General features: G+C 39.0%; 1 long non-coding RNA gene across 1 annotated transcript in view; it reads right to left on the minus strand.

The window, feature by feature from the left end:
• Positions 1 to 6,930: 6,930 nt before the first annotated feature.
• Positions 6,931 to 26,853, minus strand: part of LOC140478497 (uncharacterized) — a 41,807-nt gene continuing 21,884 nt past the window's right edge. The window contains exons 2-3 of the long non-coding RNA XR_011960777.1: positions 12,580 to 12,628; positions 6,931 to 7,357 (exon numbers count right to left, since the gene is read on the minus strand). This is a non-coding gene — a long non-coding RNA (uncharacterized lncRNA). The remainder of the gene's footprint in view (positions 7,358 to 12,579; positions 12,629 to 26,853) is intronic.

Raw genomic sequence — 26,853 nt, forward strand, 5'->3', positions numbered from 1 at the left:
GCAGCTAGGTGCCCTACTGCTAGAGTAAAGATCAATGTGTGTGTCTGTGTGGAAATTGAGTACATACAACATTGCTTATAAAATTAAGGAGATTGCCGGGGAGGGGGGGGGGGGGGGATGGTGGTGGTGGGGGCGTGGGGCAGAAATATCAGTGTGTGATGAGCTAGAACATGAAAAGAAAGCATGTTATTTTGGCCGGGATTGGAAGAAGGACTGTTGCTTCTCCTGGCCCACAAACAGTGCTGGATATATGGTTACATTTCCCATACAGTAGTCATTAAAATAATTAAATAGGCAACTTACTTTGAGACAGGATGAGTTTGGGCTGGAGTTTCTTAAAATATCCTTCAATGTTTCAAGTTAATGTCTAATCATCACACCTGGAAAATATTAGAAATGCAACTGTCCTTCAGGAAATTCAGAGGCTGAAAAAGAGAGGAAAGATCATAAGAAAATACTTGTGATAGGTAGAAGCTAAAGTTATTGAATGACCAACAGTGATTAACTTTTACAATATATGTGCACTATTATAGAAACCCTATTATGTTTCTAGTTTATATAATTTAAAAACGTTATTTACATTAAATTGTATTTTTGTCAAAATAGGCTTGGGTAAAACTGCTATAGCCAAAAAGGATAACCTAAACAATTAAACACCTCTAAAATGTATCTATATGCAGAACAGACATTATGGGTATGATAAGGTTTTTAATCATTGGATCAAGGATCAAATTATCAAGTTCAATAAAAGCTATGCCACACATACAATTTTTAATTTGAATTAGACTATATAAAGCCTTAGAATTCAACACAAGAGTTCAATCTGCAAGCAAACAGTTTGAAGAACATGTTTGGCACGTTTTTCTCTTTTTTTAACAAGTTATTGAACTCAGACTCACTGGTATCACTCATCTCAGCCTTGAGCATCATGTGTGGTACCTGCAGATTCCAGAGCTGGAAGGCTGGAAGCTAGCCTTCCACTTAATGAAGCACGGTGGTGGCATCCTTCCTAACTCCAAACAAATTAAGCTTTGTGATAAGGTCACATATCCACCTTAGAGAAAGATATGGCAGGTCTTGTTCTCAAGAGGCAATGTGGTCATCTCACCATGTTTTGAGCAAGCAAGTGAGATCTCTGATGAAAGCAAAAGATTCTACCCCATGCGTCACCAAATTGTCACAAATATCATAATGTTAAAGTTGACAAGTTTACTGAATTATTTTAATAAGAAGTTATTATGTTAAACAAGTCACAGATAAAAATATATGTGCAACATTCAGCAAGAACAAGTCGTACCTCTGGCAGAATGAAGGATTTTTGGATTTTAGGTTGGAATCCCCATTTAACACCAATGTTGGGCTCCCTGCAGTCACCCATGAATGATTTTTTTCCTGAAGCAGCCAATTAATGGCCTGTATCAAAAAAAAGAACATTGTAACTAAGCCAAATTCATCTATTTGAGGGGAGGGGTTTAAGATTCTCCCTCCACCCCACTCCCTCGTGGAGCCTAGTAAGAAATAAGCAGACTCACTGAAAACTAATAAGGTTATTAATTCTCAGTTGTTGAGTGAAGAGGAAAATTTTAATGAGCTAGAGCCTCAGGTGCATGATCCAATATTTTCCAAAACTCAGGCGTCTAATTCAGACCAAATATGGGAGGTCAAATTTTAATCAGACAGACTCTTTGACTGTCTCCTGCAACTTCATTAATTTTCAATTTCTCTAAATCCATTCAATTTGTCTGTCAAACTTGCATCCAAATAGGCTTTAAGGGGCCTTCAGATCCTACCTTGCACGTCTCCATATCCTTTCAGTTTTCCCTACCCACTTTCAGAGGCACAATTTCAGAAATCCTTTGAAGATATTTCTGTTTGTTTACAGGGCACAATGGGTCATGATATTTGTCACGTATGATGCACTTGAGAAAAGTTAAGCAATTCAGGCAACTCTCCCAGGTCTTCTTTTCCTTGCTTGGCAGCGTCCAGAGAATGTTGATAAAGTCTTAGCACTTAGCATCTCTGACTTGTTTCACAAAACTGTGCACTTCGTGCTGATTTATATTGAATAGGACCCCAATGATTCTCAATGCCTGAGTCAATTCTGCAACAGACAGTTTGCACAGATGACAGCAGGTACCTCAGCCAACTGCATCCATGATGTAGAACCAGCTGACATATTTCTCCTTTCAATAAACTATGCAGCCCCAAGGATAAATGAATCAGATGCTGCCACACATCAATATCGCAAAAATAAAAATGCCACCAACTTAAATAGACTGATGAGGCCACCCTTGCTTTTTGGCAGCCATGAATACAACCACAAGGTTCCCAATTCAGAGTGACAACTGCAAAACTGAAACAGCAAAAGAAATAGGCTTTCACACATTTTCTATTACTTGTCAGTGCACCTGCACAATTTGGTTTATATATGCAACATGACTTCGTTGTTTTGTCATTGTAGAACATGAAATATTTGAAAAAATAAAGGGCGATTCTGGTTGATCTTATTTTACTTTTGATATCATGATAACCTTCTTTATGTCTTAGTATCATTTTATCTTCCTCACATTTCTGAAACACAAAGATCTTAACATTATGAACAGTGAGCTTTTTTCATATACGCATTAAATGGGAGTTTAAATCTCAGTATTCAATTTCCTTTTAGAATGCACACTTCTTTAGATGAAACATCTATTCCTTTATATTGCATTTGATACATCTTTTACATTAGAGCATGAAAGACATATGGGAATAAAGCCACAGGATAGGCTTCCAATTTTGCCATTTGGACAAAAAGCTGACATTGGGAATCAGTGATCACTGTAGGAAATGTTTGATTATTAATTCAAAATGAGAATGAGGAGAAATTCTACAAAACAAAATTGATTTGCAATGCTGGTTTTATACTCAGGTAGCAATCAGAAAATCTAGCTACAAATTGCAAAGAAAACGTTACTTTAAATTTATTGGACCTATGGATAACCATTATATATTGAAAACCTAACTTTATTTTATTGTTAGACACTATGCTATACTGGAATAGATTGCCTTCAAAAGGAAAAAAAAATATGCTTCACCAGCTTTATTGAATTCTTGGAAGAACTAACAGTAAAGACTGGCTTGGGTAATGAAGTAAATATACCTGTAACATATTCAGATTTTCAAAAGGTCTGTGGTGAGGTATCATGCAATAGACCCCTGACTGAGATCAGAGCAGAGGTGGAGACAGGGGAAAGTAACAGAATGGATAATAAGAAGGCTACAAAATAGAAAGCAGGGATTAAGCACAGCTACTCAAACAGGCAAAGCTGGAAAGTGGAGATTTACAGAAATTAGAACTGTCCCACTCTTATTCACTATTCAAAATAACAATTAGAATTCTGGAGTCAGAAGAACAATTTATAAATTAGTATATGACACCAATTTAGAGGGATTGAGAGAGATGAATTTAATATAAAAGAACAATGTGACAAAAAGCAATACATTTTCAGAAAATATGTTTAACAGCAAATTAATTTCAACATAGGCAAATGTGAGGTGCAACGTTTTGGTAAGAACAATAAAGGAGACCACATACTGCTCAGATAATAAAATACTAATGGACTACATAAAACCAAGTTAATCTGGATATGTAGGTCATAAGTGTGGTGATGTAGTAAGGCCATGGAACACATAAGGAGTGAGGGTGTTTTGTAGAGGAATAGAATTGGAAAAAACATGGAAATCATGCACATGATTACACAGAGCCTTTAACAGGCTACACTTGGAGTACTATGTGAAGATCTATGCTCCATATTGAAAAAGAGCAAAAGGCATTGGGGGAAGCAGCAAAAAGGATTGACAGGATGATATCAGAACTGATATATTCAGAGGGTTTTCACTCCAGGTGGATGCATGAATCAGGAGATTTCCAGTCTGGTTAAAGCTACCTTGAGAAACATGCTCTGTCAAAGCTGCTTGCTGTTTAGGGTGAGTGAGGGGGAGAAGTGATGGAGGTCGATATAGAATTCATTCAGACACACTGCCTAAGATGGTGATAAAAGATCATAGGGAATGCCGAGTACCGAGTGCAATTTCAGTAGCACTTCTCAGTTCTCTAAGATGTTTCCAAATGTTGTGATAAATAGAAGCCCACTGGGTCTCACCCCTTACGTCCCATCATTCTTACCCACTCCCCATGGCTCATCCATGCCAACTCATGTCAATTCATGCAGCTCCACCAATCTCTTTGACCACTTGTAATCTCAATGCCTAAATCATGCCACCACACCTCACTATGGACACTTATATTCGCCATGAGAATTTCATGTTAACCCATGCACCACTATCCTTTGCCTTTAACAAAAGTGGAAATTGGAGTCTTCAATATGGAGTGTATCTTGAGTTACAAGCATTTGTAGTACTTGAAGTTTACATACCTACTTTGCATCTAGTTTGTTAACCCGAGTAAAGTCTGTTATATGCATAAAATAGGTCCTGCAGAATACACGTCATTCCCTTTGATTGTGTCCCTGCTCTTAAAGCTGAATTTCTGCTGTACAAATTTATATTTAATTTGCCATTTCTGTATTATTTTGGTACATAGATAAAGCAAGTTATTGATAACTAATCAAGCTTTCTGACAGCTGCTAAAAATTGCCTGTCATTTCCTGCCATGTACAAGGTGGAAGGTGTTCCCACGCATAATAGTGGTATCTATGTCCACAATCTGACACGTCTTGCAGCATCCACCGTAACAGGGTTGTATGCAGTTGTCCTGAGAGTCGGGCAGTTTGCTACGAACAATGATCTGTTTGAAGTTTGGCGGTTGTTTACAGACAAGTAGTGGAGGTGTGGGGAAGGTCTTGGTGAGGTACTCATCCTCATTGATAATGTGTTGCAGGTCACAAAGAACATGGCGTAATATTTCAGCTCCTGGGAAGTACTGAACAATGAAGTCAGTTGCAGCACGTGTCTGTCTCCTGAGGAGGTCATTACGGTTCCTTGCTGTGGCACGTCAGAACTGGTGGTCGATGAATTGAGCATCATACCCCATTGAGCATCTACCGCAAACCCACAGACAACCTCACAATGCTACACTTCTCCAGCTTCCACCCAAAACATATTAAAACAGCCATTCCCTATGGACAAGCCTTACGCATACACCGGATCTGCTCAGATGAGGAGGAACGTGACGGACACCCGGAAGTACTCAAGGATGCACTCAAAAGAACAGGGTATGATGCTCAACTCATGTGACTCAGCCAACGTTGTCTATCTTATACGTTGCAGGCAAGGATGCCCAGAGGCATGGGACATTGGGGAAACCGAGCAAAGGCTACGAAAACGGATGAATGGGCACCACACAACAATCAACAGACAGGAGGGTTCACTCCCAGTTGAGGAACACTTCAGTGGTCCAGGACATTCAGCCTCGGACCTTCGGGTGACCATCCTCCAAGGTGGACTTCGGGACAGGCAGCAGAGAAAGGTGGCCAAGTAATGGCTGATAGCAAAGTTTGGTACCCATAGGGAGGGCCTCAACCGGGGCCTTGGGTTCATGTCATATTACAGGTGATCACTATTGCACTACACACACACACACACACACACACACACACACACACACAGATATTCCTACACATACACACACTCTCACATGCACACAGACATAGGTACACACAGACGCGCACACAGACACCCACACACATCCTTATAGACACACACACTCCCACACTCACACATGCACCCCCTCACAGACTTAAGACACTCTGCACTCACTACACACACACACACACACACACACACACACACTTTCTCACACTCACAACCCCCACCCCAGACAGACACACACGCACAGACAGACAAAGACCCATATGCACACATATATTTTGAGGGGTGAATTTGTACTTGCAGAGTTACATTGTACTTTGCTCAAAAACTGCATGCATTCATGTAGAACGCTGAGCTCAAAAACTGCATGAATTTATGTAAAACTCTGTTATCTCACTTTTTAGATTAGAATCAATCTAAACATCATGGCATAGACAGAGAACACAGGGGGCTAACACCTTCAACATATTGTCTAGCTATCACCATTGTTAACAACTAACCCGAAAATGCAACTTTTAAAAAAAGGTTGTGTGATTTACACATGAAAGAAATGAAACTATCACTATATTCTAACAGATGAAAGGCTTAACAGACAATCAATTTTTCAATGTATAATTTCAGTTACATCACACTGTAAATTTTTGTTATAAATTCTGTGTTACAATCGAGCCCTCCACTATCACCTGATAAAGGAGCGTCGCTCCAAAAGCTAGTGTGCTTCCAATTAAACTTGTTGGACTATAACCTAGTGTTGTGTGATTTTTAACTTTATAGAGTGGTGGAGCTTCTCATCAAAAGGAAAAAGGTAGTTCAAAGTTTGGGAGAAGATTTGTAGCTCGGGTGCTCGTTGTTGTGGTTCTGTTCGCCGAGCTGGGAATTTGTCTTGCAAACGTTTCGTCCCCTGTCTAGGTGACATCCTCAGTGCTTGGAACCCTCCTGTGAAGCGCTTCTGTGCTGTTTTCTCCGGCATTTATAGTGGCCTGTCTCTGCCACTTCCGGTTGTCAGTTCCAGCTGTCCGCTGTAGTGGCCGGTATATTGGGTCCAGGTCGATGTGTTTGTTGATAGAGTCTGTGGATGAGTGTCATGCCTCTAGGAATTCCCTGGCTGTTCTCTGTTTGGCTTGCCCTATAATGGTAGTGTTGTCCAGTCGAATTCATGTTGCTTGTCGTCTGTGTGTGTGGCTACTAAGGATAGCTGGTCGTGTCGTTTCGTGGCTAGTTGGTGTTCGTGTATACGGATCGTTAACTGTCTTCCTGTTTGTCCGATGTAGTGTTTTGTGCAGTCCTTGCATGGGATTTTGTACACTACATTAGTTTTGCTCATGTTGGGTATCGGGTCCTTCGTTCTGGTGAGTTGTTGTCTGAGCGTGGCTGTTGGTTTGTGTGCTGTTATGAGTCCTAGTGGTCGCAGTAGTCTGGCTGTCAGTTCCGAAATGCTCCTGATGTATGGTAGTGTGGCTAGTCCTTTGGGTTGCGGCATGTCCTCGTTCCGATGTCTCTCCCTTAGGCATCTGTTGATGAAATTGCGAGGGTATCCGTTTTTGGCGAATACCTTGTGTAGGTGTTCCTCTTCCTCTTTTTGCAGTTCTGGTGTACTGCAGTGTGTTGTGGCCCTTTTGAATAGAGTCCTGATGCAACTTCGTTTGTGTGTGTTGGGGTGGTTGCTTTCATAGTTTAGGACTTGGTCTGTGTGTGTGGCTTTCCTGTAAACCTTTGTGGTGAATTCTCCAGATCATCAACGCCACACTCACAGGAATCCGATTCACTAGAGAGGAAGAAAAGGAAAACCAATTCCCATTCCTAGACGTTATGGTACAGAGAACACCGAACGCAGAAATGACTAACACGAGGGGTCATAGTTTTAAGCTGGTTGAAGGAAAGTATAGAGGGGATGTCAGAGGCGGGTTCTTTACACAGAGAGTTGTGAGAGCATGGAATGCGTTGCCAGCAGCAGTTGTGGAGGCAGGGTCATTGGGGACATTTAAGAGACTACTGGACATGCACATGGTCGCAGAAATTTAAGGATGCATACATGAGAATCAGTGGTCAGCACAACATCGTGGGCTGAAGGACCTGTTCTGTGCTGTACTGTTCAATGTTCTATGTTCTATTCACAAACATTCACACCTGTTCATGTCATACAAAACTATATAAAAATGATGCTTCCTCAAAGAGATAGTGACAAACTTTGCAGAATTGTGAAGTCAGAACGACAAACTGCTTCAATAACAGGGTCTGTGCTATTTAAAGGAATCACAGCCGATAATTACCAAATCGGTTAGCCTGCAGTATATATATGTATCATGTATTTCGTAGCTCCATTGTTTTCCCAGACCTTTCAATTCACCAACTTTTCTTCCCTACTTTTTCCAAGAGCATGAAGAGCTTATGTGCAGAACATACAGAGATTCACTCTTCATGATAATGATATCTTCATCACACATTACTATATTCCTTGCCACTGCAGTAGTATCACAACAAAGGGGATTCAATGCCTCAAGAAGTAAGCAAGCAAGCAGACTGTATTATTGAAGCAATTGACATGATTGAACTATAAGTGAATGCATAAAGATAAATCCACAACGGTGTTACCTGATAGCATGATATTATCACTAAGGCCATAATGGTTCTTCCAATTTGTACAGGAATTCAGTCTAATCCAATTAACAAAATAAAACAAAATGTGAAGATTTTGCTATTGAATTTAGTAATGGAGATTGATTCAGAACGGTGATTGTGCCACTGGACTGCTGGAGAGGTGACATAATTTCAATATTTAAGGCAAGGGACAGAACATGTCAAGGGAATTATAGAATCATAGAGTTAGAGAGATGTACAGCACAGAAACAGACCCTTCAGTCCAACTTGTCCATGTTGATCCGATATCCCAACCTAATCTAGTCCCATTTGCCAGCACTTAGTCCATATCCCTCTAAACCCTTTCTATTCATTTACCCATTTAGATGCCTTTTAAATGTTGCAATTGTACCAGCCTCTATCACTTCCTCTGGCAGCTCATACATTGTCCCTTAGGTCCCTCCCAGCCTAAACCTTTAGTTCTGGACTCCCCCATCCCAGGGAAAAGACTTTGTCTATTTATCCTATCCATGCCTTATGGCTGGTAGATAGGTGACATAATTGCGATATTTAATGCAAGGGACAGAACATGTCGAGGGAATTGTAGATCAAGCAGTTTAACTCAATGGTTGGAAATGTAATGGAATACCTACTAAAGAAGAAAATAGTGAAACATCCACAAATGAAAAATAAAGTACTCAACAGACATGAATTTCACACAGAATAACCCTTTGTGATCAGACTTATTCATTTTTGTTAGGTAACAGATAGTAGACAATGGGAATTAAGTAGACATACATTACCTGGATTTTTGAAAGGTTTTCAATAACATGACCCTAAATAAACCAATGAATAAGGTCAGAAAATACAGGGTCAGAGGACCAGTTGCAGAATAGTTTGCTGGTTTCAAGATTAAAAGCAGAGAGAGTGAAATGGTTGAATATGGCAAGTGGCACTTTATTAGAATCTGTGCTGGGACCCCTGGCTATAAAAATTTAACTTGCCAATTTGGATGAGCAATCCAAACACACTTTCAAGAATTATGGCTGACATCAGATTGGGCAGGGTAGGGAGGAGCACATGTGAATAGGATAGTCAATCTTGTAAAAATTACAGAAGGACATTAATACATTTTCAGAATGAGAAAATAACTGGAAAACAAAGTTCAACACACACAAATGGGAGGTAGCACTATTAGTAAGAAGAATAGGGGGAACATTCTAAATTCATGGGAATGGAAACAATTTTCCACAACAGGCCCCTAAACATCTCAGGAAATGCAATCATGGGACAATGCAGAAAAGTCATCCCGGGAAAGAGAATTCTAATCACAGGTTGATCCTTTTCTAGAGCTGAATGCCGATATGTCACTAGAAAGCAAAACAGCACCAAAGCATCGACAAAATGAACGACAATAAGAGGAGCTGTGAGCAGATGAGTAAGAAACAAAGAAAAATGTAAGTGAGCTGTCAGAGAAACTTATGCCACCAGGATGGGGATAGGATGAAGCCTTTTGCGGTCAAGCGATAAAGTCTTTTGTTGTTAAAATGAGAACCTTTTGCTACTGGTTTGAGGAGAGCAGGAAAGAGGTTGCAGTGGGAAGGTGGAGGAATACAGGGAGGCTGCACAGGGTGAGAGGAGATGGGAAAATCAATGTTTCGGGCAAAAGCCCTGGAGTTTGAACATTCTCCCGTGTCTGCGTGGGTTTCCTTTGGGTTCTTTGTTTGTATAAATGATTTGCCTGATGAAGGGCTTTTGCCTGAAACATTGATTTTCATGTTCCTCGGATGCTGCCTGACCTGCTGTGCTTTTCCAGCACAATGTAATCTAGTATCTGATTTCTAGCACCTGCAGTCCTCACTTTTGCCTAAGGTGAGGGGAGGTAGCAAGGGTAGGGAGTCAGGGACTGCAAGAGAGGAGAGGGGTAGGGTCTAATGGATGGGGAGAAAGGGAGTTTGCAAAGAGAGGAAATATGCAGGCAGCAAGTGAGAGTAGAGGGGAGGCTACAGGGTTGGGGTGGGTGATACTTGTGGAGTCTGCAAGGTTTAGGAGAAAGTGAGGCTGCAAAAAGGGGAAGGAGTGAGCTTCTAACGGGGAGATGGATAGGCTACTTGAGGGCAGAAAGGGTGGCTACAAGTGAAGGGAAGAGAGGAAGGCTGAAAGGAATGGGAGAGAGAAAGGTTGCAAGCAATGGGTGGGAGTATTGGGAGACTGTAAATGAGAGAGAAGCTTTTTAAACCAGTCAACAAAGGAATATTCAATTAATCAGGGAATCAGAAAAAAAATTAAAATCACTGATGTAACAAATTCCTTGCAAACAAAAAAGTGGAATCTGCAGCTTAAGGATGCATATGTTCAGGAGCTACTGTAAATGAGGAAAGACTGACTGGATCTTCTTGTAATTAACACCATGTCAATCACAAAATTTAAATCTGGGATCATGTAAAAAGTGTAAGAAACATTTTTTTGAAAGTCTTTCAGCTTTGTACATAAGTGATGGAAACACTTTAATTGTGACTTCACTGCTCTGTCAAAGGTTTGCTTAAGATGATGGCTTTTTCGATATTAGTTTTTTAAAAAGACTTAAACCTGTCTTCTGGTGCCAATTGAAGCATTGGCACATCTATAAAATTAATGCTCTTCTTCTGTGTTTTCACTTCAGATTTAATGGAGGGTTAAAAACAAAGCGAAGATACTGATGAATTCTCCTAACTCTTCTTGTGTGTGTCCAAATAGCTCATAGCTACACAGACATAAATTGCATTGATACTACATGACTGCATCACGTAATAAATTAGTTCATGTGAATGATAAAGGAATCCCTGAAAACTAAAATGCAACCCTTTAAAGTCAAACAGTAGTCCTCAAGAAAGTCTCAAGATGAGCTTTTGGAGAAAATAATTGTGCTTTGACAAGGAGGCCATTTATTACTTGGAAGATACAAGTCTAGATTGGAAAGTAGATCAAAGGGATTCCAGCATACAACTACATTAATCACTGAAGAGAATGTCTGTCCCATATTTAAAGGAACTTGGTGCCTAACTAATTTTGAGGGATCTAGCATCAGCGAGGGGGTGTCCACTGACAGCCAGAGCATGCCCCCCCATCCTTGCAATTGACTTGGTGTTCCCTTTTTTCTCATTATACCCACCCCACAACCCCTTCCATGCCATGATTCGCTTGTATCAGTGCTTCCTTAATCCAGGGTCTTAGGTGAATGTAATACCAGCAGCACCTACTGCCTCGCTGCTGTTGCTGCTGCTGTGTGCATTGGAGTTGCAGCTGATTGAATAGCAGCATTCCTACCCCAGGATGCTTAATTCTGGGGGTGTCCTGCTGCCAGACTGTTAAGTAGTACAAACCTCAATGGCCTTCCTACAAAGAGGTGATTCACAGTTCTCACCACTTATTCAGCCAGCAGCCAAGACCCCTTCTGCCTTCAAAAGTTGTAGTCCACTACTTGCAGTCTGGTTTCCACATTACAAAACAGATATAGAGGCAATGGAGAAGGAGCACAGATCTGCAATGATTATACTACAGTGCATAGGTATATATAGGACAGAACTGATAGGCTGGCTCCCTTTTCTATTGAAGGCTGAAAGCTAAGCCATCACTTATGTACAAAGCTGAAAGACTTTCAAAAAAATGTTTCTTACACTTTTTACATGATCCCAGATTTAAATTTTGTGATTGACATGGTGTGAACTGGATGGGGGTTGCTGAGAGAGTAGGGACATGATAAAAAGGGAGTGCAGCAGTTTAGAGTTTTCAGTTAGAGTTCTCAGGTGGTCATTGCTGCCCCGGAGCTCTTGATGCCCAAACCTCAGCTTGTGAATTGACCTGAGCTCCTGATCCCTACTTTGTGAGTATCTGCCATAAGACATATTGTGCATTATTGGAACATTCTTGCCATGTTTGCTAAGTACAACTCCCAGCAATACCGTGTACACTAACTTATAGTTTTCTGAACAGTTATTTTTCAGCTCACAGATAATGGCATACGCTCCGGAGAATCAGAGAATATGACTTTAACCCTGAGGCTGAAATGTTTACCGAACAGACACAATGGCTCCTGCTTCATCCATTTTACAATTCTTGCTGTTTTGACTCAAATAAATCATGATGATTAAGTCAAAATTTAGGACAAAAGCCAAAGCATAGTAGGGTCAGGAAAATGAAGTTAGTAGATATAAATAAATATAACTGAAGCTCAGAGGAAGTAGTGACTTTTGAACTTAGATGTGAAATGACATGACATCATATACACTTTATGCATAGAGAATACAAGAAAAAATGAATTGGAAAACTAAGTGCAAAGGCCTTTAGGACATAATGATAAATGGCTGTTGTCAACTACTGATACATAGTACAGGTAAGCTAGCCTCAATCACTGCAGTAAATATCACTCACCAAATTCTTCACTGACACTCCCCTGCACTTCAATTTCAATAAACACTTCCTGAAAAGTAAGAACAGTAGGTTTGTAATATATTATTATTTGAGGACAGGGAGAAAAAAAATGGATTTTGTTTTCTTCAGTTCTGTGAAATTGATTGGTTTCTTTAATAAAGGTCAGAAAATAAGTTTTTAGCTGTGGGTTCAGACATTGGTGTAATCCCTGTTGATGCTATTACCGTACAAGTCAGATCCTAGAGTGAAATCTGATTTGACTGATCATATTTTGCTTTGGCTTTATTTAAGAAGGAAATCTTTCATTGATGTACAAGCACATAATAAGACACAAGACAATAAGAAATATGAACAGGATTGGCTGTTTGGCCCATGAGCTTACTTAACCATTCAACAAGTTAATGGCTGATCTGACATTCTTCAGACCCACTCTCGTGCACTGTCCCCTTTGATTTCCCTACTGATCAAGAATTTATTTATTTCAGCCTTAAATATACATAAAACTCTGCCATCACAGCTCTTTGTGGCAAGGAGTTTCAAGGACTCTCAACCATCAGACAAGAAATTCCTCCTCATCTCATTCTTAAATTGGTGTCCTTTTACTCTGAGACTATGGCCTCTGGTCTTAAACTTTCCCATCATGGGAAACAACCTTCCCACATCTATCCTATCAAATTCTATAAGAACCTTGCATGTTTCAATATGGTTGAGTTTTGTTCTTCCATGTTCCAACAAGTATACGTTCAGTCTACTCAACCTCACCTCAAGACAGTCCGTCCATACCTCTCAACAGTCTAGTGAAGTTTCTTTTGTCTGCTTCCAATGCCAGTATATCCTTTCTTAATTAAGGGGCCTAGAACTGTTCATAGTATTCCATCTGTGTTTGGCACAGTCTTAATAGTTTTACTACTTTTATACCCGACTTTTATACCCTACTCCCTTTGAAATAAAGGCCACCATCCCATTTGCCTTCCCTATTACACTGAACCTGGATGCTAGCTTTTTGTGACTCAGGAGGAGGACTCCCAAATCTCTCTGACCTGATGCTTTCTGAAGCCTTTCTCTATATAAATCATATTCAGCTCTTCTATTCTTCCTACCAAAGTGCATCATCACATTTCCCCACATTATATTTAAACCACCAAGTTTTTTGCAACTCATCTAACCTGTCCATTTACCTGAGCAGAATCTTTCTATCATCCTCACCACTTGCTTTGCCAACTTTTTTTGTGTTATCCACAAACTTAGATATTTATATTCACTTTCCTCATCTAAGTCACAATATATATTGTAAATAACTATGACCTCAGCCCTGATCCCCATGGCACTCTACTTTTTAGAGGTTGCCATCCTGAAAATGCCCCTTTACCCAAATCACTGTCACAATACATGCGAATATACTATCTACAGCACCATGGGCTCTTATTTCATTAAATAGCCTAATGAGTGGTACCTTAACAACACCTTCTTAAAATTCATATATATATTGCATCCACTGCTTCCTCTTTATCTATCCTGATTGGTACCTCCTCAAAGTACTCTTGTAAAATATCAGGCGTGAGTTCACCTTCATGAAGTTATGCTGACTCTACCCAAACATATTGATTATCTCTAAATGCTCTGCTATTTCATTTTTATGATAGGCTCTAGCATTTTTTTCAATAACATATGATAAGCTAACTGATATATGTTTTAATGGGATATTTCCTGAAATTAAAAACAACTGCAGAGGTCACATGATTGTGACAAGTCACAGTATGCAGTGTTTTTTTTTAATACAATTCTCCAAACACTCTCAAAATTGGTAAAAGTATGAGCTAGTAACAGTGCAGTGAGGAAAGCAAGGCATCCAGGATCTGAGTGAATAAGGAAACAAATAAGATATCTCCTTCAGCAATTGTATTAGGAAATTGCTTCATAATATTCGGAAGGACTAAGAAGGACCATGAATTAAAGAGGGAATTCCAATACCAAATTAGGGACAGAAATAAAAATAGAAAGACGAAATAAAAGTTTGGATGAAAGATGAGATAAAAAGGCAGAAAGGCAAAGCAAGAAAAAAATTGGTTAAAATTAAAAATTGACATTTTAAAAGCTGTCAAATAATTCACAATCTGAAAGAACAAGATGTATATGCAATCAATTCTCATTCACAGAATTTGATATACAGTCATTAACATTTATCACGTTGTTTATGTTTATATTTGTAATTTCAAGTTCTGCATATCAACAGTCTAAATTCAGTTTATTTCAATGTATTCAAGCTTTCTGGTGACAACACACGTATTGTAAGCCAACTTTAGAATTATGTCAGGTCAGGAGGTAATATCCCTTGAGTCATAGAGTCATGGAGATGTACAGCACGGAAACAGACCCTTAGGTCCAACCCGTCCATGCTGACCAGGTATTCCAAACCAATCTAATCCCACCTGCCAGCCCATATCCCTCCAAACCCTTCCTATTTATGCCTCTTAAATGTTGCAATTGTACCAGCCTCCACCACTTCCTCTGGCAGCTCATTCCATACACGTACCACCCTCTGTGTGAAAAAGTTGCCTCTTAGGTCTCTTTTATATCTTTCCTCTCTCACCCTAAAACTATGCCCTCTAGTTCTGGACTCCCCAACCCCAGGGAAAAGACTTTGTCTATTTATCCTATCCATGCCCCTTATAATTTTGTAAACCTCTACAAGGTCACTCCTCAGCCTCCGACACTCCAGGGAAAACAGCCCCAGCCTGTTCAGCCTCTCCTTATAGTTCAAATCGTACAACCCTGGCAACATCCTTGTAAATCTTTTCTGAACCCTTTCAAGTTTCACAACATTCTTCCGATAGTAAGGAGACCAGAATTGCATGCAATATTCCAACAGTGACCTAACCAATGTCCTGTACAGCTACAACATGACCTCCCAAGTCCTGTACTCAATATTTTGGCAATAAAAGAAAGCATACCAAACACCTTCTTCACTATCCTATCTACCTGCAACTCTACTTTCAGGAGCTATGAACCTGCACTCCAAGGTCTCTTTGTTCAGCAACACCCCCTAGGAACTTACTATTAAGTGCATAAGTCCTGGATAGAATAAAGGGAACAGACAACTGGCATAGGATTAATGAATTATGGCTGCTGCCAGAAAACTGAGCCCATACCTGCAGAAAGCACTGCCTGTGTTCACAAGCAAGTAGTCTACTCTTATTTAGGAAATTGCTAGAGTGATAATGGAAAGCCTGCAGGAAGATAGAGATGCAGTCTATGGTAGTTTGAAGCTGGGCAGCCTGTAAAGCAGGAAAAGCCTCTCTCACCTGGTTCACTTTAACCACAGCAAATGAAACACAAGCTTTCTTTCTGTCATAGAAAATTGTTGCTGATTCCTGAACAGCAAACTATAGTAAGTCATTATTGTTACTTGTAAAATACTTAAAATGCAAGGTTTGCAATGAGCCAGCCAACTACAGCAGGAGCTGAAAGTATCCTGGTTTGGGTCTTCAGTCACAGCAGCATGTGTCCTAGCTTGGTGATAGCCTGCCTGATGAAGCGTAGCCATAAGAGGTGTTCCACGAAGACCCAGTGTGAATAATGCCTCTCACCCAGACTGTGCTCCTCCCAATTCTATCAGCTCCTCCTGTTGTCCCCATCTTATTTTCTGCTCATTCTCATTCACAGTATTCCAAAGCCATCTCTGCTATACCACCTTTGATGGGAAGAATCAATAAAACAGACAAGAGCAGTTGTCAGGATACAATTATTCCTAAGAATCATAACCCAGTGCAGAAAGAGCCCATAAATAATGAGCAGCAACAAACCTGTATGGAGGGATTCCCCCATGAATTAGCTCTTTGACAGATTCCTTGTTGGCTGTTGCTGTGCAATTTAATCATGTGTTGAATCACATGCTGAAGTCAACCATTTACACAAATGTTGTTCTACAACTATAGGAGAACCCTTTTTAAAACTATTATAATGAGCATTCTAATTCACTGCAGTGTTCAGCATTGATATCTACAGATTAGCTCAAAGTGGTTGCATTTTGGAATAGAGGCAAATCTGTTATCCACTATATTGGACCTTTTGATGTCCATTTCATTCCTTGTAAAATGGGCACATGTGACTGAATATCTACGGATGGTATGCACATAAAATAAATGAAAAGTCACAACTTTTGCTTCTACAATAGCAGAGTAATTTTGGTGGTTTGTGGTTTGCCTGTAAGTACTGTAAGCTCATTTGATCCTCAAATCACTGTCACACAAGCAATCTGTAATAGCACATGTAACAGAAAGGATGTCATTAGGTTTTGCAGAGTATATTTCCTCAATTCAAATAGAGTGGAGAGCAGTATTTATTGCATTTCTAAGTATGATAACATACTGCGAAAACATTTGCACAGGGAGTAAAAGCACAACACTTCTCCATGTATGGCATTATAACCATTCTTTAATATGATTGAAAGCAAGATAAAGGTTCCTGATTGGATTAGAAGTGTGTGCTACAATGTTATGGGAGTAAATGTAGGTAATATTTATTTCTTAGCTGTGTTAGCACATGCAAAGCGCACACACAGGAACTTGCATAGAAGCAATACTATCTGGACAGTCCTGTTTGTGGATATTAGGGAGTATGTAGATGTGGACTATATAGGGTTGGGGAACTATGATTTGGGAAGCTTTTGGGAGGGAAGATCACCATTTGAGATGAGATTGGTTACACCATGGCATGATTCAGAAGTAGGTCATTCAGCCTCTTTCACCTGCTCTGCAATTTAAAAAAGATAGTTAATCTGACTGGAACCTCAAATCCCCCTTCCTGCCTACACATGGTGACCATTTAGTTCTTTGCTTACCACAATTCTATCCACCACTGACTTTAAAATATTGAAAGACCCTGCTTCCACTTCTTTTTCAGGAAGAGAGCTCCAAAGACTCATAGCCGCCAGAGAAAAAAGTATCATCTCATCTCAATTTTAAATGACTGAGATTCAAATATTTGGAAATAAAGCTGCCGGCTCTTCCCAGCGAGATTCTGAACTCACCATTTGAAGCTTCAGGGGAAAGGCAGGAGTTTTGTTTAAAATGTATTTTCCCACCTTTCTCATCATTTCCATACCATTTAATGGAGTAGAAAGTTCTAACTTATGTCATTTCATTTAACTTACTGGCCAAGGCAAGGCTTTTTCAATTTGCTCAAATGTTCCCAGTAAATTACAGAAAAATACTGTTTCCCCACATTTAGTCCATTTCCTTATGAAAATATAAACTTTTAACATAAATGAAGCCACTTTTTATAAAAAATATTGTTAGCAATTTTTCACTGATGTAGGGATGACAACTTAAAATCATGTGCAGAATTCAACAACTGATATCGCATTGTCTTCCTATTGGCAATGATTTTAATTTGGCTCCTCTGAGCAGGAGAGGCAATGCATTAAAAACTGTCAGAATCCTTTATAAATTACTGTAGACTGTGGTGCATGACTTGATCTTTGAAGCTGCAAAGTTTCCTGCATTGGAAATGTATATTCTTGATGGAATTCATCAACGTTTGCCAGTTTAAATAAAAGCAAGGTTTAAAAATATATCCTGGGCAGTCACATAGAAAGGGCAAACTGACACAGGAAAATCAATACAGGTTGTTTTAAAATGAAGGACAACAGTTTTTGACCATCCTGATTGGCTCCTTGATGAAGCCACGGAAGTGGTTGATGAGGATAATGTGACAGATTGTGCCTATATGGACTTTCAAAAGCATTTGGTACATATCGTATTGCAGCCTTCAAGGTATAATTAAAACCTGCTCAAGTTTTAGTATAAGGGATATCATATTTCTTAAAATAATCAACCTTAACACAGTTTGAAGGTACCAGTGTTGGACTGGAGTATACAAAGTTAAAAATCACACAACACCAGGTTACAATCCAACAGGTTTATTTGGAAGCACTAGTCTTGGGAGTGCTGCTCCTTCATCAGGACATTGTGTGCCACCTGATGAAAGAGCAGCACTCCAAAGGCTAGCGCTTCCAAATAAACCTGTTGGGCGATAACCTGGTGTTGTATGATTTTTAACCTTAAAACAGGTTGGCAGTATATAAATTCAAAATTGATAATGTTATGAAACATAAAAATACAGCAATCAACAACAAGGATATTAATGGATTTCAGGTGATGTATACAGTCGAGAGTGTGTTGCTGGGAAAGCACAGCAGGTCAGGCAACATCCAAGGAGCGGGAGAATCAATGCTTCAGGCATAAGCCCTTCATCAGGAATAAGGCTTGTGGGCCAGGGGACTGAGAGATAAATGGGAAGGGGTGGGATTGGAGGGAACGTAGCTGAGAAAGCGGAAGGTGGATGAAGGTGAGGGAGAAGATGTTAAGTCGGGGGGGAGTGATGGACAGGTCAGGAGGGTGGTGACGAGTTGGAGGCTTAGGACTGGGATAATGTGGGAGTCGGGTAATGAGGAAGCTGTTGAAATCCACATTTACCCTGTGTGGTTGCAGGATCCCAAGGCAGAATATGAGGCATTCTTCCTCCAGGCATCAGATGGTAACAGCTTGGCGGTGGAGGAGGCCCAGGAGCTGCATGTCCTTGACAGAGTGGGAGCGGGACTTGAAGTGTTCAGCCACGGGGCGGTGGGGTTGATGGCTGCGGGTGTCTCAGAGATACTCTCTGAAATAATCTGCAAGAAGGCATTTTTTTGTTTGAGTTATCTGGAGAGATTTGAGACACAATGATGTTTTTTGTTTAGGCTAAGAATGGCTCAACATCACAAAGGATTTTTATGGAGTGATAAAGGATAAATTGTTTCCAATGGCAGAAAAATCAGTTACCAGAGGACACCGATTTAATGACATTAGTAAAATAAGCCACTAGAAATATGTTTTTCATGATATACCAGGTTGAAGTGACCTCAAAACCACCACCTAAAAGGGTGGTGAAAGCATTTGAACAGTGAAAATATCAAAGGGAGTTGGATAAATACTTGAAGGCAAATACTTTCACGGCTAAGAGGAAAGTAAAGGGAGTGCAACAAACTGAATAGGCCTACTGAAGAGCTGACATGAAGGGCCAAACCACTTCCTTTTGTGCTGCATCACTTCACAATTTTATGTTTGTTTATTTAGGATTCCTCAAAAGGGGAAACCTTTTTCTGAGTTTCTCCTTTATAAATATTCTCCTTTATAAAGGAGAAACTCAGAAAAAGGTTTCCCCTTTATAAATATTGTGAAAATTTTTAAAGGAGCATGCCTAAGTCTTCTGTATTAAAGGGAAAACAGGTTTCTTCAACTTTGTCTTTTAGCTTCTAATAAATTTTAAAGCCCACTCCATTGTCTAAAAGAAGTGCCATTTTAGGTCAACCCATGCAAGGAAAAGCATGTAAAAGAAGGTAATAAAACCAGTAAACCAGAATATATGCAGAATATTGCCACCTGAACCTTGGGCAATTTAGAATTTATTTGATATCTGGGTAAGTGAGAACATTTTCAGAACAAAGGGAGTGGGAGCTAATCTATGGGAGTGGTCAGAGATTTTCAATCTTCCTTAATACAAAGGGTCAAAATCCCAAATATGTAACTGTGATATCTATCCTACTGTTACTGGTATTTTTTTTAAGAATGCTTGCACTTTTTTGCTTCCTTCAACTAAAAGACAGTAATCAAAGAATAGCAAAATTGAGTTACTGTAATAACATGGAGAAATATATGTAAAAAACGTAATTACTTATCAACCTCATCCTTCACTAATCTAACCACCTCACACACTTAGACATTCACTCATTTACCCCTTTACTCACTCATTCACTTCTGCACTGAAAAGCTTTGGGATTTTTAGACATTTAACTGAATACAGCAGCTGTTGTTGTGAAAGGAAGGCATGTTCTCTGTATAAAATCTCCTTTGCTGGTCACTCCATGGATCTTTGCCATGAGGGATTTTTTTCTAGATATTAAAAATGATGTTTGGCCTTAGAAAAGTAAGGGCTTTTTTTTTTGGCTGATCAATGTTGAACACAGCAACTCCAACTCTGCAGGATTTGGGATACTTTCTAAATGTTTCCCCATTGCAAGCCTTAAACTAACTAGTCTGTAAATTGCCAGCTTTATCCTTCTCTCCTTTTATGAACAGGGCTATAATCTTGGCAAAACTCCAGTCACAGAGTCCTGGAGATGTACAGGATGAAAACAGGCCTTGCAGTCCAACTCGTCCATGCCAACCAGATATTCTAACCTGATCTGATCCCATTTCTTAATTAAGTTAGTTGCAAACTTCCAAAAATATATTTTTTTAAATGTGGCTGTTTTGTACAAAGAGAGCTTTAATAGGGCAGATCATTTTAAAATTATTATTAGCTCAAAACATTATTCAAAGCTCAAAATAAACAATGCCGTCTTGTCACTATCTTACAGGGAGGGGAAAACGTACTTGGCAAATTTTCTCCCCAAGACTACCTAAGTTGTAGGTAATATGAATATCCAGGTGTTCAAAGGTGAAGGATTCTAGGGATAGATTACTCACCATTTTACTAATTCCTTTAACACATATGAAAATATTATTTGAAATACTTCTGCAAAATCAATTTTGTTATTTGGATCGAAACAGCAGAACCAAGTCTCTTTCTCTGCCAGCACATTTTGCACCAAAAGCTGGTGAGCAGCCTTATGGACAAACAAATACTACAAGATCTTCAAATTAGTGTTGAGATACTCCTAGCGACAAAAATCGGATTTTCCCCCTGATCACACTCCAAGTGCTTGGTCAATGCATATGTTCTTGAGATGGCACAAGCTTTAGTTGAAGAACAAAGATATCACCAGGCAAATACTAAAACAAGTAGGATTCATCATTAAATATTTCTGAATGTAATTCTATAGAGGAGATCAAACTTAATTGTTGAGGTTGAGAAAAAGGTTTATATAAATGTCAAGTTTGTAAATTTTTGCAAACTTTTATATTGTATTATTAATAAAAAGCCTTTAAAGGCAAGCTCAACTTTCTGCATGATGGTCTAACATGGTGCATAATGCTTCAGCATTAGCTGAATTTTTCATAATATCCTTTGGCGTTACAACTCAAAGGAAGATTGGAGGATTTTGTACAGTTCCTCTGTAATTTCTTTTAGCATCCCATCCAGACTGGGTGCCATACCCATTTTAAGACCTGATAGTTTTCTCAACACCTCTTTATCTTGTTCATTATTCCAGCAATCCCTTCATTTCCTGAGGTTAAAAATCACACAACACCAGGTTTTCGTCCAACAGGTGTAATTGGAAGCACACTAGTTTTCGGAGCGTCATTCCTTCATCAGGTGGTTGTCTGATGAAGGAGCCGTGCTCCAAAAGCTAGTGTGCTTCCAATTAAACCTGTTGGACTATAACCTAGTGTTTAACTTTGTGCTCCCCAGTCCAACACCGGCATCTCCAATTCATTTCCCAAAGTTTTAATGGAGTCCTTTTTGTTGTAAAAATTTATGCAAAATATGTCAGTCGCCACTCCTTCTGCCTCTACTACTGGATCTCATTTTAGTTTCCACAGCTGGACTATTCCTTTAAAAATGTTTTCAATGATTATGAAACTTATAGAAACATGTAAATTCTTTTTTTAAAAGCAGAAACCACTTCTCTTATTTTTTTCATCTTGCTGTCTTGTTATGTTTATATTCAGCCTGATTCTCCTTTGTATTATCCAGCTGGTGATCTTTCCAATGCGACTGTGACTCCTCCATTAAAGAGATTAAACTTCCTGCAATGCATTTAAGATACTGAAATAAGAGTTTTTTTAAAAAATGCTTTCCAAGTCATTGCCTTTCACAATGACATTTAAGCTCTCAAATAAGGTTCTATTCTGCATATTCTTTCTCCTTGAACTTGAAAATTGATGTTTTATGTCAAACAATAATTTAATTTCAGTAAACTCATCTCATTAACATCATTGGGAAAGGAGCTTGATCCAGAACGAGTGCTTCAATCAGAATGCTTAACAGCATTAAACAATATTTATGAAGTAACAAGAGCAACTGTGATGAACAATCAAGGGAAACACTTGATAGCACTTATTCATAACATGTGTTATGAAAATGTACATTTAATGATCAATGCTCATTCAGCTGTAGTTTTTAAGATGTATTTAGCTTACATAGGCACAGCCTTTAAGTCCAGGCATGTTGGAGTATTGTCATTGTTAGTATTCTAAGTACATTCATCAAATAGTTCTGTTAGTGGGTGTGATATTAATAATGTGGAATATTGTTTGTATTTGTCCACAAGTGACATCTACCAGAAAGGACTGCCAGGTGGAGATTTGAGGTACACTATCCATTTTCAAGCATGTCTTGGTTGACATTTTGTGGGTCAGGAGAAAAATGGTGACTTCTGAAATACAATCGTTAAATCCCTTAAGCATGGCATTACTAAAACCACTTATTGCTACCTCCGTAGCATCACCCAGCCCCTCAGCTCAACTCCAGAGAAATCCTCATCTATGATTTTGCTGCCTTTAGATTGATAATTCCAATGTTCTACTGGCTGGTCAGCCTTCTGTAAACATGAACTGATTAAATACATTGTTTTTCTTTGCCAATCGGAAGCACAGAATTAAACAACATTAAAGAGTGGTGCTAGCCAGGACTCCTATGTAGAATCAGACGCCATAAAATAGCACCAGGATCCGATGTATCTTTAGGTACAGAAAATCTGAGCACAAGAGACAGATATCAATTAATGTATTTTCCAGTGCAAAATATCGTCTAGTATAGAAAAAGAGGTCTTGATAATATGACATGTTGTTACAGTCTAACCAATTTATGACTGTTTTGTATTCATCAATAGCAATGTTTGAAGATTTAAAACATCTGGAAAAAGACAGTCTGTGCAGATTAAATAGAACATGAATTATTATTTGATTGGAGGCTGCAATGGATTTCTGTCACATTTCCAGAATACAATATTAGAAAGCATCATCACCATTTGTTGTGTCATTTGAATTGCGACTGGAGGAGGGGAAGGGATGATTAGTGTGTGGGGCAGATGGAATATGGAGGGGGAGAGAGAATGGAGTAGTTGGGAGAGAGAGGGAGGTGAGGACCAGGGAATGAGAGGGCAGTAGGGGAGAGGCAGGGAAGGCAGAAGGACAGGGAGAGGGGAGGGAAGAGAGAGACAGAAAGGAAGGAAGAGAAAAGGGGGAATGGGCGGGTAAGGATGGGGGTGGAATGATCAAAAAGCTTGTCAAAGAGATGGGTTTTAAGAGTTTTATTAGAGCAGTAAAGCAATGTGGAGTGATTTAAGGAGGAAATTCTAGAGCTTGGGGCCTAGTTAGTTATAGCCCACTAATGGTGATTAATTATATTTGGGAACGCACAGGATGCCAGAATTAAAAGAATTTGGAGGATTGTAAACCTGAAGAATGCAGAGATAGGGAAGTCAAGCAAAGAGTTGTTAAATAAAGGATGAAAATTTAAAAGTCAAAGCTTGACCAGGTGTCAACATAAGTGAGCGCAGGGGTGACAGGGAAATGGGTCTTGCTGAGAGACAAGACATGGAAGCTGCTTTTTGGATGACCTCAATTCTATGGAGGGTTGAACATGGGAGTTCAGCTAGGAATTTATTGGAATAGTCAAGCCTGGAAGTAACAAAGGCATGAATGAGTTTTTTGCAGCATTTAAGCTGAAACATCAAGTAACATTACAGAGTTGAAAATCAGCAGCCTTAATAATGGCATGAACATAAACTTGGAAGCTCATCTTTGGATCAAATGTGACAACAAAAGTCCCATTTTTAAAGATGTTTAAAATGTTCATCATTTTACCTCTCCTGAGGTAAGTCAACTGATGTGGTAGATAACAATGAAAATAAATGTCTTGGATTTTCTTTACACTGATGCTCAAAAACAATGGAATGAAAACTACACACAAGAGAGTCTTTCAGATCATTGTAAAAATATCCATGTCAAAGAAAATCCTTAAATTAATGGAGAGTGAACTACCAATGGGATTTTCTACAGTTCAGCTGAAGATCTATAGAAATTCTGAGAAAAAAGACAAGTTCATTGCTATTTGTGCTTTTTCTTTTCTTAACCTTAGTTTCCATTATTCTTCCACTATAGTTACAGCAGACAAGTAAAAGAATGCTCATGAAATTCACCCTCATACATCCAGAACATTAATAATGGATTCGCATTAGTATGAAGGTGCCAATAAAATTAGATTGTAAATGATGTTTAGTTATAAGTTGTTTGATCTTTCAGAGTTTTATGGTAAGATTTTATGATAAACATAAACCATCTGGACTTAGGAAGGAATAAATTTTTCTGAATGGTATGGAGTGAGCCTCTGCCTAAAATGTGCTTTAGTGGATTTTCGGCAAGAACTAGACTAGGCTCTGGCCCTCCATGATAAACTAGCCTGCCAACAATTATTCGACACACAGGAAAAATGGTCAAGGACAAGCTATTGGATAGTTGCCAATGAGTGTGAAAAAATCTTTCAGCAACATGCATTGGTTAGACTACAAGATCACTTTGGGCTATTGATCATTCTCTTTCTATACCAGAAGACAATTTTCATTGAAAAAAGGTTTCTCAATGGAATCTGTCTTTAGTATTCAGACACTCGGCACCTAAAGGCAGAATACTATTCTAATTTTAGAGTTCCAAATTCCACAAACTAATCTCAACTGTCACCATACGAGTATGCTTTTTGTTCCATTTGGAAACAGAGAATTAAACATTCTTATTAATATTTGAAACATCTGTTGTAATTAACTGGTTGGTGGTTTCAGGAAGAGATAGAACAAAGGGGTAAAGGTTCTGACACAGCAACAACTATTCTCTAAAATTAATTTTGAAAACAAAATTAAAAGCAGAAGTCTGCAAAAAGTAAAATTAATTATTTGCTGTTTTTCACAATAGGCAAGGTATAAAATAACTATGGACTAAAAATGTTATGAAGTGCATTAACAGGCCTAGAGATTTCAATGTTTGATTATCACATACCTATTAAGGCAAAGCAACAGCAAAGCAATGGGATCATCATCTACATGATTAAAGAAAGAAAACTCTAATACTTGCAATTTGGAATGCTGAAACATAATCTTAAGAATGACTACATGGAAAGAAGAATTTCAATGTATCATATGAGATATCAAGACTTTAAATTGACCATCCTCAATGAGTCTTGCCTTTCTGGTGAGAGGCAGCTATACCACCAAATTGGGTATACACTTCCTACTTGAATAGAAAGGTTGACAGCAACCCTTGTATCCAAGGAATTGGCTTTGCCGGGTGGAATAGAATTTTGGATGCACTGTCATAACTTCCCGGTTATATAAATGAAAGACTCATGATACTTCATCTACTCGTCAGCCATGACTAAGTTGTCATCCTCACGAGTACATATGCTCTGGTCCTTTACTCTGATGAAGATGTTACAGAAAAGTTCTATTCTGACCTTGAAGTCATCCTCACAGCTAATCTGGAAGTAAAGGGTAGTCATACTGGGTGACTTTAATACCAGAATTAACCATGTCTCCAAACTCTGAAATGGTATCATTGGGAAAAAAAATGGGATGGGAAAAGCCAATGAAAAAGATAACTTTCTTCCAACAAAGTGTGCTTAGCCTGGAGTTATTATAACCAATACCTCCTTCCACCAGAATCAGAAAACCAAAACAACATGCAAGTACATGATCAGTGAATTGGTACCTCATGTATGTGGTTGTTGTTTGGGTTAAAACTCTGAATGATAACTGTATCGTTGAATCCATAATAGTTGGAGGGAATTAATGCTTGCTAAACAGATCATTGACTTAGTCAGTCAGGGAGGTAGTCCCACCAACATTTTATGGCCAAATTACAAGGAAGAAAGATCAATGTCTCATCCCTAAGGCTACACAATCACAGAGGAATTCTAAGATTGGTTCGCAACCATTCTTGGAAGTCATCTCACATCAAACTCAATTTTAAAACAACAGGATCAAATAAGCAAAAACAGAAAGTACTGGAGACATTTGTAGGTCTGGTTCAGACCATTGAGTTTGAGGTGCATCAGTACCAGGAATGGTTTGACAAAAATGACGCTCAAATATGTGACCTCCTAGAACAAAAACAGAGAAACTTCATTACCTGGCAAAACAGTTCAAGGTCTCAACTTAAAGAGGGGATATTCTATTTCCTCTAAGTTTGACACCCAAAAATAAATTCAAAAGATAAAAGGACATGAGGAAGAAAGGGAAAGTCTGTGAGATTGGACAATTTGCTGATCATCATGGCACATCTCAAAATTATTTGAAGC

The sequence above is a fragment of the Chiloscyllium punctatum genome, chromosome 6, assembly GCF_047496795.1.
Source record: "Chiloscyllium punctatum isolate Juve2018m chromosome 6, sChiPun1.3, whole genome shotgun sequence".
Taxonomy (NCBI): domain Eukaryota; kingdom Metazoa; phylum Chordata; class Chondrichthyes; order Orectolobiformes; family Hemiscylliidae; genus Chiloscyllium; species Chiloscyllium punctatum.